This window comes from Aquila chrysaetos, chromosome 2, assembly GCF_900496995.4.
Source record: "Aquila chrysaetos chrysaetos chromosome 2, bAquChr1.4, whole genome shotgun sequence".
In the NCBI taxonomy this organism is placed as follows: domain Eukaryota; kingdom Metazoa; phylum Chordata; class Aves; order Accipitriformes; family Accipitridae; genus Aquila; species Aquila chrysaetos.
The window spans coordinates 48,309,279-48,323,056 of record NC_044005.1 but is presented as its reverse complement, the minus strand read 5'-3'; the positions used below and the strand labels follow the sequence as shown (position 1 = coordinate 48,323,056).

Below are 13,778 nucleotides of genomic sequence, written 5' to 3'. Positions count from 1 at the left end.
CCCAGGACAAGAGAAACAGGGAGATCTGTTGCTTACAGCTCAAAACATACAGACTGTGTGGTGCTGAAACTTTAGTATTCCTAGCAAAACTAATTAGGGATACTTGTGCAACTGGACGATATTGTCTAGTTTAGCTATTAACCCTTGCTATAAAAAGGGCTACTTTATCTTTAAGAAAGCATACAGGACTGCAGACAGGACCACCACTACCTCTCTGTATTTAATTCCCATGACTAAAGCATCTTTTCTCTGTTTAGACATGTTAGGATGATTTTCAATTGTAGTATCTCGGATCCTCAAAACCCTATAAAGATATGTGATAATGAATTTAAATAGACTAAGTGGTGCTTTCTGTGGGGAAAAAGGCTAAGATTTCCTGATCAAATACAGTAGGAAAGAGGTTCTAACTCCTAACTTAATGGTTCATCTCTGTGCCTCAGCTTCTTTGTAAAATTGGAGATCAAACAACAGGAGTTGCAAAGAAAAACCTGCTCCCTTTCAGAATCTACTGCTTCTAAACATGAAATCTTGCTAAAGAAACCCATTTCTAGTGCAACATTCAAAGAAGTTGAGCATTTCTGTGCTGCTTGGTTATTTAATACATTAGCCAGTGTGCTGCCATTTTTGTTATGATGTACTGTATTTTTTAGGTATTGATCAGAGGCTCACCATTCAGAGAGGCATCTCTTGTTACTTTATGCATCTAAAGGAGTTAATGACTGTGAAGTGGTCAAATACTCTTGTAATCAGCCCAGTTAAAAAAAATAATCATAGTTATAAATCAAGAGGATTAAATAAAGACATTACCTCCCTCACTGAAGCATCTAAATGATGCAGAGCTCTGTCTTATTCTGTGCTCATACAGCTCTTTTCATAAACTATCATAGGCACTGCCATAATATAACAATGTCAGAAAACTATTGGAAATAATATCGTGACAATATATAATAGCTTACTTGGCCAATATAAAACAATGCTTTAATATATTAGCAATATATTCACAGTTTTAATTCACCTGTGTTATTTACTATGTTTTATGTTGTACAAATCAGCCTTGTTTGTACTGCTCACTTGCTTTATCGAAAAATGGCAGGGATTACCTCCAAAATAATTTATATTTTACTTTAAGTCAGTTCAAATAGCTGTATGACTGAAATGAACAACGATTTACTAGATTAGAGTAATCTTCAGCCTAAAGAGGCACAGCATACCCAGGTCTGCCTGGTGATGTGGGCTGCCTCTTTGCCATCTGCTTCTAAGCAGGAAGAACAGAGGACTGTTCTGCCAGAGGGAATTCCTTCCCAAAGGCTGATATTTGGCAGCTGCAGTTAAGCATCAGCCCATACTGATGCTTCACAGAGCAGGAGGAAGCACTCTCAGCACCTGTGTCTCAAGGTGCAGCTCCTTTTCCACTACCTGCCTACATATTCTTCTGACTTTTTACCTCTAGCAATGTAGACAGCCCTACTGTGTCACTGTGATGCATCTTGCTCCCAATACAAGACAGGATTAAAAATAAAAAAGAAAGCTATACCTAGGAAAACTTGAGATTAAGGTTTTACATAGTCCAAGCAAACAGAGCATTGCAAGCAAAAAATAAAAAAACAAACAACACCCATAAAATATTGCTCTAATCTATGCTTAGAACTATGTTTCAATCACATCCCTCATGCAAATTTCTTTCAGCATGCTCTTGCTTAAAGGCCACAGAGTCATGAATTCCACTCCTTCCCCCACTTCATGAGGCTCCACAAGAATAACTTCCATCTCCAGGTACTTTGATATGGATTTAAATGCCCTGGGGATTCTAGCTGCAGTCAGACACCTTGTGTAAGTAAGTTGTTTTCACTTTTCCTTTTTAATAATCATATTGCCTAATCCAGGCTGTTCATTTGGTAATCGTCAATTCTTGTTACAGATTTCAGTATCTTCCTGATAAATATATCAGACGTTGGATATAAACAAAAGCTGCTATGCATCTGATCTCTGGTATATTAACAACTTCTCACAGAGACCTCACCTTCTACAACAGGTACATGTCACTTCAATAAAAAGTGATCTGCTTAATGCATCTGAGAGTAAATTCTTTACCTCCCCTTTACCATCCTTTAACATGGTTTCTTTTGTCAGAAGAGGTTTAAACTGCTTTGAAGCTGAATTTTTGTTATCTATCAATTATATGTTGCCAAATCAACAGCTAATCCTTTGCAATTCCCCAAGACATCAAAGGAATTAAGGAAAGAAATTTTACTATTTGGTATTCAGATCAACTTTTCTACCACCAGTTTTATGCTACTGTAGTCAAAGTAAAATTTCCACTAAAGTGTTAAAAATTGCAGGACAGGATCCGGCAACAGTACAGGAACCAGAACACTCAGACAAAGGTGCCTGAACATTCAGTCTTACAAAGAGTAAATACCCCAAACTGGTCTCCTTCAGTATCAGGTGAACAGTTTTCTGCCACCTACCATAACAGAAATCAAGGAATTAAATAGGAAATCAGGAAGAGGAGCATAATTGGTAAGAAATTAAATAATAATGGAGAAATAACAATAGAAAACAAAACTAGCAGATGAACAAAAAACAACCCTAGAGAGAGGAAGAAAAAGAATTAAACTAAGACACTGAATCACTGGCATCCTGACACACTAAAGGGCCCAGCTTTTCTACCAGTTTTTGGTGAAGGAGGAATTTCACACAGTGATTTTAAACAAAAAGAACACAGGACTTCTCCCCACAAAACATACCAGATTTATTATATACAGTGTTATCAGCTGTGAAGAGAGCAATGTATATGGCATTGAATAATGCAGGTGAAGACTACCTGGTAACTCATCTCTTTCATATTTGATTTCTCAGATCATTTCAGAGATCCAATGGTCTATTCTTGTCATGTTACAGCCTTTAGTTTTTTGTGAAACATTGAAGGAATTGCTGCTAAGTTCTCCTGTCTCCATTTGTCTCTTGAGGGTTATTGACTTCGGTTCTGTCTAAGGGCTCTTTCTTCTAAGATAAAACCCTAGAGGTCTCTTGGTGAAAAGGAAGAAAAAAAAGAAAAAAAAAAAAGAAAAAGACTGAACAGAAGCTTCCCAGTTTTAATTTATAGATATAAAGAATATAAAAAAAAATTACTTAGTTGAGTATTCCCTTTGCCTGCTAGCAATGGGCACTGCCTACACAGTTTTGCATGTGCATGCTTTGTGACTGTAGTCTTATCAACCGCCAGCTGTGTAGAACTAGTTGTGCACACACAGGTCAGTATTTACAGACATTCAAAATACAAGCTTTGTTCTAAACATGGCTATGTGAATTGTTATTAAGTGAAAAGAACTTCTGGTTTGATTTGAATACCTCATTTCTTCTGTTCCGTTCCAAACTCCAGGACACGCCACATTCTCAAATGGAGATTTTCATTATGTTTAAGAACATAATTCATTCTGAAGCTGTATACCCTTCACTTAATTTGAAAGGTTTGAACTTTTCCATAAATCATGGAACACAACTGGTTTCTTAGCTGTTAGAAAAGGAAAACCAAAACCAAACCCAGCATTGACTACTATGACTTTACTATAAATACCCTTGAAGGGGCACAGCGATTGCCACAAATATAAAATTTGGAACCATTCATCTTAAAAAAGACCCAAAAAAGTATTTATCACACAGAACAGCAAAATGCAGCCACTTGTAAACTGACCAGCCAAAGAAATGCACAGAAAGAGCTCCATTTGCTGGAGCAATGTAAAACATTTGTGGTTCCCACCAGAAGCAGAAACTGGTCAGAATTCAAGAATATATACTTAGTACTGGTATCAGATCAATATCATTAGACTCCAATGAAGATGAAAGCCTCTTACTGAAAATATAAATTACCTTTTACCATCAAGATTTCAAGTTATATTAAAACAGCATTCTTATCTTCCCCTTCCTTCAGTCAAAATAGCATTTCCAACAATAGTTCACATGAAACACAATTTAAGCAGTGAATCAGAGACTGAAACATCAATCCATTACGCTGCCTGTTTCTCATTAAGTGTAGGGTTGGAGAAGTTCAAACTTTATTTAGTATGTTGCAGATGAAGATATCACAATGTCATCTCATCTAATTTCGGTTTCTTTTCATATTTGCTCTGAAGGGTTGTAACTTCTTTTCCCAGTATAAAGCCTGGAATCCAGACTGTTCTCTATGGCACTGACGTTAGATTCATAGCATCATAGAACATCTCAAGTTGGAAGGGACCCATACGGATCCTCGAGTCCAACTCCCTGCTTCTGACAGGACTACCTAAAACTAAACCATACCACTAAGAGCATCGTCCAGACGCTCCTTGAACTCTTGACATGTTTAGTGCCATGACCACTTCCCTGGGGAGCCTGTCCTAGTGACCGACCACCCTCTCAGTGAAGAACCTTTTCCTAATGTCCAATCTGAACTTCCCCTGACACAGCTCCATTCCATTTCCTCATGTCCTGTCACTGGTCACCAGAGAGAGGAGATCAGCACCTCCCTCTCTGCTGCCCTCCTTGAATTTGTAGACCGTGATGAGGTCACCCCTCAGCCTTCTTTTCTCTAAGCTGAACAAGCCAAGTGGCCTCAGCAGCTCCTCATAAGTCTTACCCTGAGACCTTTCACCATCTTGGTCGCCCTCTTCTGGACACATTCTTATAGTTTGTTGTCCTTCTTATACTGAGGTGCCCAAAACTGCAGCCAGTACTTAAGGTGGGGCCACACCAGTGCAGTGTAGAGTGGGACAATCACTTTCCTTGACCGGCTAGCTATGCTGTGCTTGATGCACCCCAGGACATGTTTGGCCCTTTTGGCTGCCAGGGCACGCGGTTGACTCCTATTCAACTTGCCATCAACCCAAACCCCCAGATCTCTTTCCGCAGGGTTGCTCGCCAGCCTCTCATCCCCTAATTTGTACGTATAACCAGGATTACCCCATCCAAGGTGGAGAATCCAGCACTTGCTGTTGTTAAATTTCATATGGTTGGTGGTTGCCCAGCTCTCTAGTCTACCCAGACCTCTCTGTAAGGCCTCTCTGCTCTCAAGGGAGTCCACAGCTCCTCCTAGTTTAGTATCATCAGCCAATTTACTTAATGTACATTCAATTCCTGCATCCAGATCATTTATAAAAACGTTAAAGAGCATTGGCCCTAAAATTGAGCCCTGGGGAACCCCACTGGTGACTGGCCGCTAGCCTGATGTAACCCCATTTACTGTAACTCTTTGAGTCTGACCCATCAGCCAATTGTTCACCCAATGTATCATGGACCTGTTTAGCTGTATGCTGGACATTTTGTCCAGAAGGATACTGTGAGAGACAGTATCAAAAGCTTTGTTAAAATAAAAAAACACCACATCTACTGGCTACCCTTGGTCAGCTAGATGGGTGACCTTGTCATAAAAGGAAATTAAGTTAGTTGGAAAGTACTTTCCCCTTGTGAACCCGTGCTGGCTATGACCAATGACTGCATTGTCTCTCAAGTGTTTTTCAATAACTCCCAGAACAACCTTCTCCGTAATTTTACCAGGCACTGAAGTGAGACTGACAGGCCTGTAATTACCAGGCTCTTCCTTCTTACCCTTCTTGAAAACTGGGACAACGTTTGCCAGCTTCCAGTTGACTGGGACCTCTCCAGACTCCCAAGACTGTTGAAAAATAATGGAGAGAGGTCCCATGATAACATCGGTCAGCTTTTTCAGTACCCTGGGATGAATCCTACCAGGTCCCATAGCTTTATGCACATCCAGCTGGAGCAGCAAGTTCAGGGTCAGCTGGGATTTTATCATCCCTCTAGTCACATCTTCCAACACAGGGCTCCAGGGCCCATCATCAGTTTTAAAGACAGAGGCGAAGAAGGCATTAAATGTCTCCGCTTTGTCTACATCCCTATTTGTGAGGTGACCGACCTCATCAAGTAATGGACCAATGTTGTCTCTGATCCTCCTTTTGCTGTTAATATATTTTTGTTGTCCTTCACAGTGCTGGCCAGCCTGAACTCTAATCAAGCTTTGGCTGCAGGAATTTTTCTCCCTACAGTGCTGAACAGCATCTCTGTAGTCCTCCCGTGTCACTTGTCCTTGCTTCTAATGTCCATACGCTTTCCTTTTCTGTCTAAGTCCTAGAAGAAGATCCCTACTTAGCCAAGCTGGCCTTCTGTCCCGCTTGGTTGACTTCCAACACTTTGGAATTATCTGCTCCTGTGCTCTTAAGAGATGGCTCTTAAAAAGTGACCAGCATTCATGGACCCCAATACCTTCAAAAGCAGATTCCCAGTGGACCTTACCAACTAGTTCCTTCAGCAACCTGAATGAAGTCTGCTCTCCCTGTATCCAGGGTCAAAGTTTTGCTGGCAGTTTTTCTCCTAACGCCAATGATTTGAAACTACTTCATGGTCACTGTGACCAAGACAGCCACCAATCACCACTTCGCCCACGAATCCCTCTCTGTTTACAAACAACAAATCTAGGAATCTAGGAGGCCACCTTTCCCAGCTGACTCCCTTAGTACCTGCACCAAGAAGTTATCTTCAGTGTGCTTTAGAAATTTGCTGGACTTCTTTGTGTCCACTATATGATATTCCCAGTTGATGTCTGAGAAGTTAAAATCACCCATAAGGACAAGGGCAGTTGATCCAGAGATCAACTTGATCAGTTTCTCGTAGAATAATTCATTGGTGTTGTCATCCTGGCTGAGTGGTTGATAGTAGACTCCCACAACAACATCCACTTTATTAACTTTCTCTTTCATCCTTACCCAGCGGCTCTCAACCATGTCGCCGCCAACTGTAAGCGCCATACAATCCAACTCCTCCCTTACATACAGTACCACCACCCCCACCTTGCCTGCCCTGCCTATCCCTCCTGAAGAGCCTATAACTGTCCATCAGCCACAGGACTCATCCCACCAGGTTTCACTTATGCCAATGATGTCGTAGCTCTGGGACTGGGCCAAAGGTTCTAGCTCCTCTTGTTCATTCCTCATGCTGCATGCATTAGTATAAAGACATTTCAAATGTCCTCCAGTGTACTCAGCACATCATGGAGCAGACTGAAGGACCTTGCTAGCACACCGTCCCTCAAACATTGTGCTGCCACCCCTAAGCTTATCTCTAGCGAGCCTTGTTTTATCCCTTTCCCCCTTCAAATCTAGTTTAAAGCTCTTTCAATGAGCCCTGCTAACTCCTGTGCAAAGATCCTTTTCCCCCTTTGAGAAAGGATTATCACAAAAGCATCAACAAAGGAACATTACAGAACTTCCATGAGAGTCTACCCATTTTATAGGTAGAAAAATGCACCCAAGAAGACACCTGAAACACGGCTAGGGACTGATGCCAGACCCTCTGGATCTCAGACCAGTTCCAACCATAAGCAAGCTATTCTTATCTTTTGTTTACAGTAAATTACCTAAAACCATTTGGTGCAATTTTTTTGTAACGACTCTTGGACCCTCATTAACAAAAGGCTATGTTACCTCATTTCTTCTATATAATAAAAACCCAAGTTAGGTCTGGAGTACCTAGGCTGAATTGATTAGCAACAACTTTGAGTGGAAGAGTCTTGAAAAGCAGATTATAAACTGAAAACTATCACCATTTGTATAAATGCAGGAGGCAAGACCTATGCTTACTCTCACTTTCCTGTATCAAACTTTTCTTGTGTCACAAATGCATTTATAACTTCTCCCAGGTAATGAAGTAGTTTCTGTTCTTTCCAGAGGGGAAGTTTTTAGACTGTCTACCACAGCTACAGGTTATACAAAGATATAACTCTCAGTAATGTTATATGAGCGCAGATTGGCCTGTTTTCTGGCAGCTGCCAAGCCTGGTGAAGCATGGAAGCAATTCGTGAATTGCAGCAGTGGAATCTCTGAACGGTTTTAATTAATGAATGCCAGGGAGCTGGAGGGAGCTCACCAGCAACAAAAAGGAAGGTATTTCCCAGAGACATCTGAAAGCCTAACCTAGTACTCAACCAGCCAAAACATCTATACTCCTGAGCAAAGAAAAAAGCTTTCCTAATTAAATGATGTTTTGTGCTTTTTTCGTGTCTCATGAGAGGTGGGAATAGATCCTCACGAAAAGTTTTGCATCAAAAATCCCATTTTATTTTCCACCAGTGTGATTTTCCATTGTTAATAGTCTTACACTCTGCATATATTAAGGGACATTAATAAATGAAAGCAGCAAGTCAGCCTGTCGGATATTTCATAAAGTACCATGGGAAATGATTGGTTTACAATAAGTGGACAAAATCTGTTTGTTCAGCAAACTTAATTTAACTGAGGACCCATAAATGTGTGCATAGCATGGGCATATTGAAAATTAACTGGGCTCAGAAATACACCATACAGCTGAGCTTTTGGGGCAGCGGAGAAACTTAATGTTCTGGTACTTCATGGCTCAACTCTACCTCTTAAAATGAAGGAAGAAGCATTGTAGTTACACTGAGGGATGACAGATCTTTAGTTTGCACATTGTCTTAAACTTCTGAAACGCTAGCAACAAAAACATCCATAGTTAAGGCTTCAGGGGAGAAAGAGAGTCTCCACAAACACAGTAGTTAAGCCTGGAAGGTGCGACTGAAATAAGCCAACCAAACAAGATTATGTACAGTTAAAAATAAAGCCATTAACTCTCCCTGTGAAACAACACTTTATTATGCTAAATTGCTATATGGCTGATAAGCTGGCATCTTCATGAGTTTTAAGTCCTGTAAGGAATTTCTTGGAAATTTACTGTAAACTTGTGATTTTTATTCTCTAACAGGTCCACAGGAAGAGAAGAAAACCCCTGCTAAGATGCAGCCTCCAAATTCTCCCTTACATAGAGAATGGAGTTGAAACTCAGTGAGATTTAAGAAGCTCTTGAAAGACGTTCAGGAGACTCTGTATGAACGCTCAGGCAGTGCCAAAGGTATGTGCTCCCATTCCCTACCAGTTTTCTGCCATGCATTCCAGCCATGATACCCCTGGAGCCTGAAAAGGTGACTGCATAACAATATCCTAGCATGAATTACCTTTTCAGTAGGTTTACCGTCTTGGGAGGTGATGCTTCTCCTCATTTCCCAAACTACCCCTGGACCTTCTCATCCTACTAGCCCATTGGAGACTGTTCCACAGAGCTGCCTGGACCCCCCCACAGCATCCACCCTGTGGAAGAAACAAATATTGAAAAACCGTGATGCAGCAATTAAATCTTCGAGAGACATAATTTGAAGACATTGGGAGAGAATAACTAAAGTAGACTAAAACATGATATACAGAGGTCATTACTCTATCTGAGAAGGGAGGGGAGTTGTAGGGTTATAGTATCCCTTCAATGTACTTGTATGTATAATACAGCTCTTGAAGGCACAGGTAATTTAAAGAAGATTTTAAGGCACAAATATAAGCAGAGATTTCAAAGGCAGCAATTAGTCAATAATGTGATCACCTAATCTTCCATATGAAAACCTTGTCTATTGGAAATGCCTGTATTTTTGCATGCTTAGCAGTAATAGGAAGGGGGGGGGGTGTTACTGCTATATTTCTGTAATGAGTAGCTTCATCATACATCATACAGGGTATGGTGGTAGAAATTAGGTCTTTCCTTGTCATTAACAACAGTGAAACACAGACACACCTCTTGAGGGCAAGGTATACCTTTCAGCATTGGAAACTTCCTTCATGTAGAGACTTACATGCACATTGTGTTTAAAATCAAAATTGGGCAAAAGTTTAAAAATTAATTACTCTGCTAAATTGTTTTCAAGTTATAGCCTGGATATACTGCACCAAATTCCTGTTTCAGTCAATGCATAAATAAACATTAGAAATAATAATCATACATATAATTTCATAGCTTGAAAACACTGATAGGAATGAGATATAAAACAGGCCTTTTATTTCAAATATTTTAAAAACATTGCTCATTTACTAAAGAAAAATAAATTCTACTGTCTCTTATTTATGACAAAAGACAACTGAGTAAATGGTGACTCCAGATAACCCATAAGTCACTGATTCTGTTTTTCAAAGACCTGCCTGCTTTCTATTCCTTTGGCCTCGGCTGCCTAGCAACCTCCACAGAGCTCTCTTAGTCTATACTAATTCTGGAGAGTTTTCATTTATATATTTATTTATGAGAATGTCTATACGGAGGATAAGGAAACAAAGAGCTGTTTGTTCCTTCCTTCTAACACGGGACTCCAAACATGTCACCTCAGTGTCTCCGCAAAGGACACAGTCCTTGGTTTTGCAAAGAGAGGTACCTACCTCCTGGAAATTGCTTGGGAACTAAGCAGATCCCACTTTCCATGAGACAAAAGCTGAGTCTCTGTAGGAAGCTCCTGATGTAACAGCCATGGATCTTTCTTGCCCTCCCTGTTGATTTGATTCTTTGATAAGCTTTTTCACCCTGAAATACTAGGTGTTTATGTAAGGCTTCTGTTTTCATGCAGCCTGGAGCTTTTACTTAACATGAAGACAGGGTTTGTGCTGCTGTACTGGGTCACCAGCAGTTCCTGCATCATCCAAGCGCTGGAGGGAAATGAAGATTAAAACTGATCTCCTGCTGTGTCTGTGACTCAAAGCGGGACAGTTTGGAAGTTATGGATGGGACTACTTATTATTACAAGTAGACTGAAACTGGGTATGGACTGTCCGTCCCTGAACCAGCCATCGGCTTTTTGTAGAAGAGCCTATTTCCTCAGGGTTTGTTTTTTTTTTCCTTTATTATAAGTGCAAAATTGAGGATGCCACAGAAAATATCCCTATGCTACAGAAAAAAAACCCTCATTTTCTTGCCAATTCTATTCAAACAGCACTTTGCAAATACTTTACGCCCTGACCAACACAGCCTTCTCCCCTAATCAGACAGAAAAAAAAAGGCAGGGGGAGAAAGAGATGGTCAAAGATGTGTCCTGAAGAGCCTAACATGCTCTTCCAAATGATGTGGTAAAGGCATGCCAAGTGTTCACAGCTTGTGGGCACATGACAATGGTGTGGGTTTTGCATGTCACTACTTCTGACTCCTGAACTCACATGGAAAAGTTTCCATTTACTTCTGGACCTAACTGAAGCCTGAAACATAGCAAACCAATGTGTCTTGAGACATAGCAATATGCCTTGATCACTCCATTACATTTCTTTCTGATTAAGTTGATGTGTAGCTGTGTTTTGTCATTAAGGAACATACAGGGAATCTATGACAGAACATAAACCTGAAACCAGATCTAACTTCCACTTTCTGTTTCTTACCAACAGAGCTATATACATAAAGATAAGGTTGTTTTAAGCATGACAACAATTGTAGGATTATGGAAGCATTTGTAAATCATGGTATTTACATATACTTAGGCAACAACATTAATTTACCCCAAATTTAATAGTATGAAATAAGTATATTTAAAAAAATATCTCCTTAATATTGTAACAGGAAACAAAAAATATATTGGATGGTATATCAGTGTCCAATGAAATAAAATATAAGTAATGACATGAATGATAGAAAATTATTCAAAAATAACCAGCTGGGTAAAAGAGCTTCATTTTCCAGAGGTACTTATGAACAGTGAAAACATCCATGGAAACTGACAAGTGCAAAATGATTCATTAAACAGGAGGAAGAAAGTTACTGGGAGTAAACAGAGATCTGGGATTTCTTTTTCTATTCATGGACTCACTATAAACAATTTTCTAAGTTGTTTTACCTCTGTCATCCTACACAACGACATAAGTTTGCAGTTCCCAGCAAATCTCTCAATTTGTACTCCTGAGAGTTACTGTAATACAAATAAATTCCAAGTATAATCCGAAATTAAGTAGTTACTTATTGAGAAGCAGTTTCCCCATAGGTATGTTCATTTTTCACAGAGTATCATTATTAAAGCAAAAATTGAGCATGTGGTGTTTCCCTCCCTTGCAAAGTATGATCATGATTTCATATGCATTTCAATGTTAAGCCAAACTTTCTGAAAATAAACCTAATGAAGAGTACTGGAAGCATAGACTTACATGTCTGTTTTCTCACTTACTTTTCTGTTTTTAATAAGTTCAAGGACATGTAAATAGACAACAGAAGAGAAAGAATTTTTTACATGCATTTTTATAAAAAATCGTTATAATAGGCTTTCCTACAGAATGAATAAAATGGGAATTATGCCAAAGCAGCTACCAAAGGAAATCCTTTGGAAATGAGCAAAAACTAGGGAAAATGAAGTCTCTCGAGATATATGGAAAAATAACTTGCAAGCAGTCTCATCCTAAATTTCAAAGACTATAATTAGGTACTAAATCTACTACATTTACACTAGAAAATCTCACCTGCCATGAACTTGTGCTTACAAAAGAAGAGGTATACCAAAAAGACTGATTTTGGCCATCTTCCTCCCTTCCTCTGTTCCTCAAATGAAAAGAGAGAGATGCAAAATGGCTTAGGTTTCTGGATATGGACTACAAGAAAATGAAATGTTAAAGAAGGTTTGGACAAAGGACGTTACAAGGAGAATGAAGTTTTAGTAGGAAAAAGATGAAAGGAACATTATTGTTAATATAAAGGATAATCTCTGCTTGAATAACTCCCCAAGGAGAACTGCAAGAAATCTTTTGAAAACAATCAATAATATTAATCCACTGCTCAGCTCCTCATTTCAAGTGCACTGATTTTACTTCGGACTTATGCCAGTAACTGATCAAAATTTGGTCTAAAATCTTTAAATATTTTCTAGAAATTCATTGTGGCAATAAGTAACACAAACTCATTGAAATGATAATCAGGCTTTAGTAATTGTTCTCAAAGCAGATTTTTTTTATAGATTGCAAAGGGATGAAAAAAGCTGCAGTAAAAGGAAGACTTACTAAAGAAAAACAATCACAGTAACATGTGCTACCATGATGACATAGTAAATAAAATAAATAAGCATAAGAGAACAAACAGCTACACAGTTCCTGTTATTTTTAATAAACATCACTAACAGGGTAGTATTCAACTGCCAAAAGAAACGATGTTATTTTAGATACTCTATTTTACTACATCTGGCCCTGATTTGCCATTCCAGAAGAGCACAGGTTCTTGTAGATCCTATGTCTTATCTGCCTGCTCCTGTGGAAGTCTTGGATACCCTAGGACATGTGAAATAGCATTAGATACTTTTATTTATGAATGCGAATCACTTGCCAACTGTCAGTAAAAACGTGTGTGAACTCTGGTTATTTACATGTTAGGTAACAAATAAGGGTAAAGGTAATAAAACGGGAAAATCGCAGTGTGCTATGTCCACATAAGATTTTCAACAGTCCCAGAGCGCACAGAGAGAAAATGCTATTCCAGACAGTTTCTTAAACAAAGACAGATATCTTTACACAAATTGTGTACAACCAGTAAATATGAAGAAGTTAAGTTAAATCTCACCTCTGAATAACTGCTGACTCACTGTGCAGTAAAACTAACTACCAGTTTTTTCTTCGTGATTTGAAAAGGCTTCCTTGCCAGTTTTCATTCCCTTCAGTTGTTGACATATTCTGCTATTTCAGAGCTCTATTTTATTTAAATGCTTATCAGAATAGAACTTTTTTTACACTAAGGAATTGGCCAAACCTCCATAAACCTTGATTATTTATTGCAAGGTCGTAACTACATTTTTTTCCTGATCCTTTAGCTTAGTGAAATCCTGAGTAAGGATTATTCTCCTGCATGAGACCTATAATTTCTGTGTGTACTGCACTTCTCATTTTTCTTCTTTCAAGAATGCCAGATGGAAACAAAACAAAGAATAGTTGCATGTCTGGTGCGCTAAT

At 39.1% G+C, this 13,778-nt stretch overlaps 1 protein-coding gene across 6 annotated transcripts in view; it reads right to left on the bottom strand.

The window, feature by feature from the left end:
- The window catches only part of LRRC4C (leucine rich repeat containing 4C), a 554,412-nt gene that overhangs the window by 51,847 nt on the left and 488,787 nt on the right, over positions 1–13,778 (bottom strand). For 4 of the 6 annotated variants that reach the window (XM_030002049.2, XM_030002023.2, XM_030002038.2 and 1 more), the window contains one exon: positions 9,020–9,152. The exons of the other annotated variants lie outside the window; for them this stretch is intronic. The gene's annotated coding sequence lies outside the window, so the exon portion shown is untranslated. The remainder of the gene's footprint in view (positions 1–9,019; positions 9,153–13,778) is intronic. 6 annotated transcript variants of the gene reach the window in all.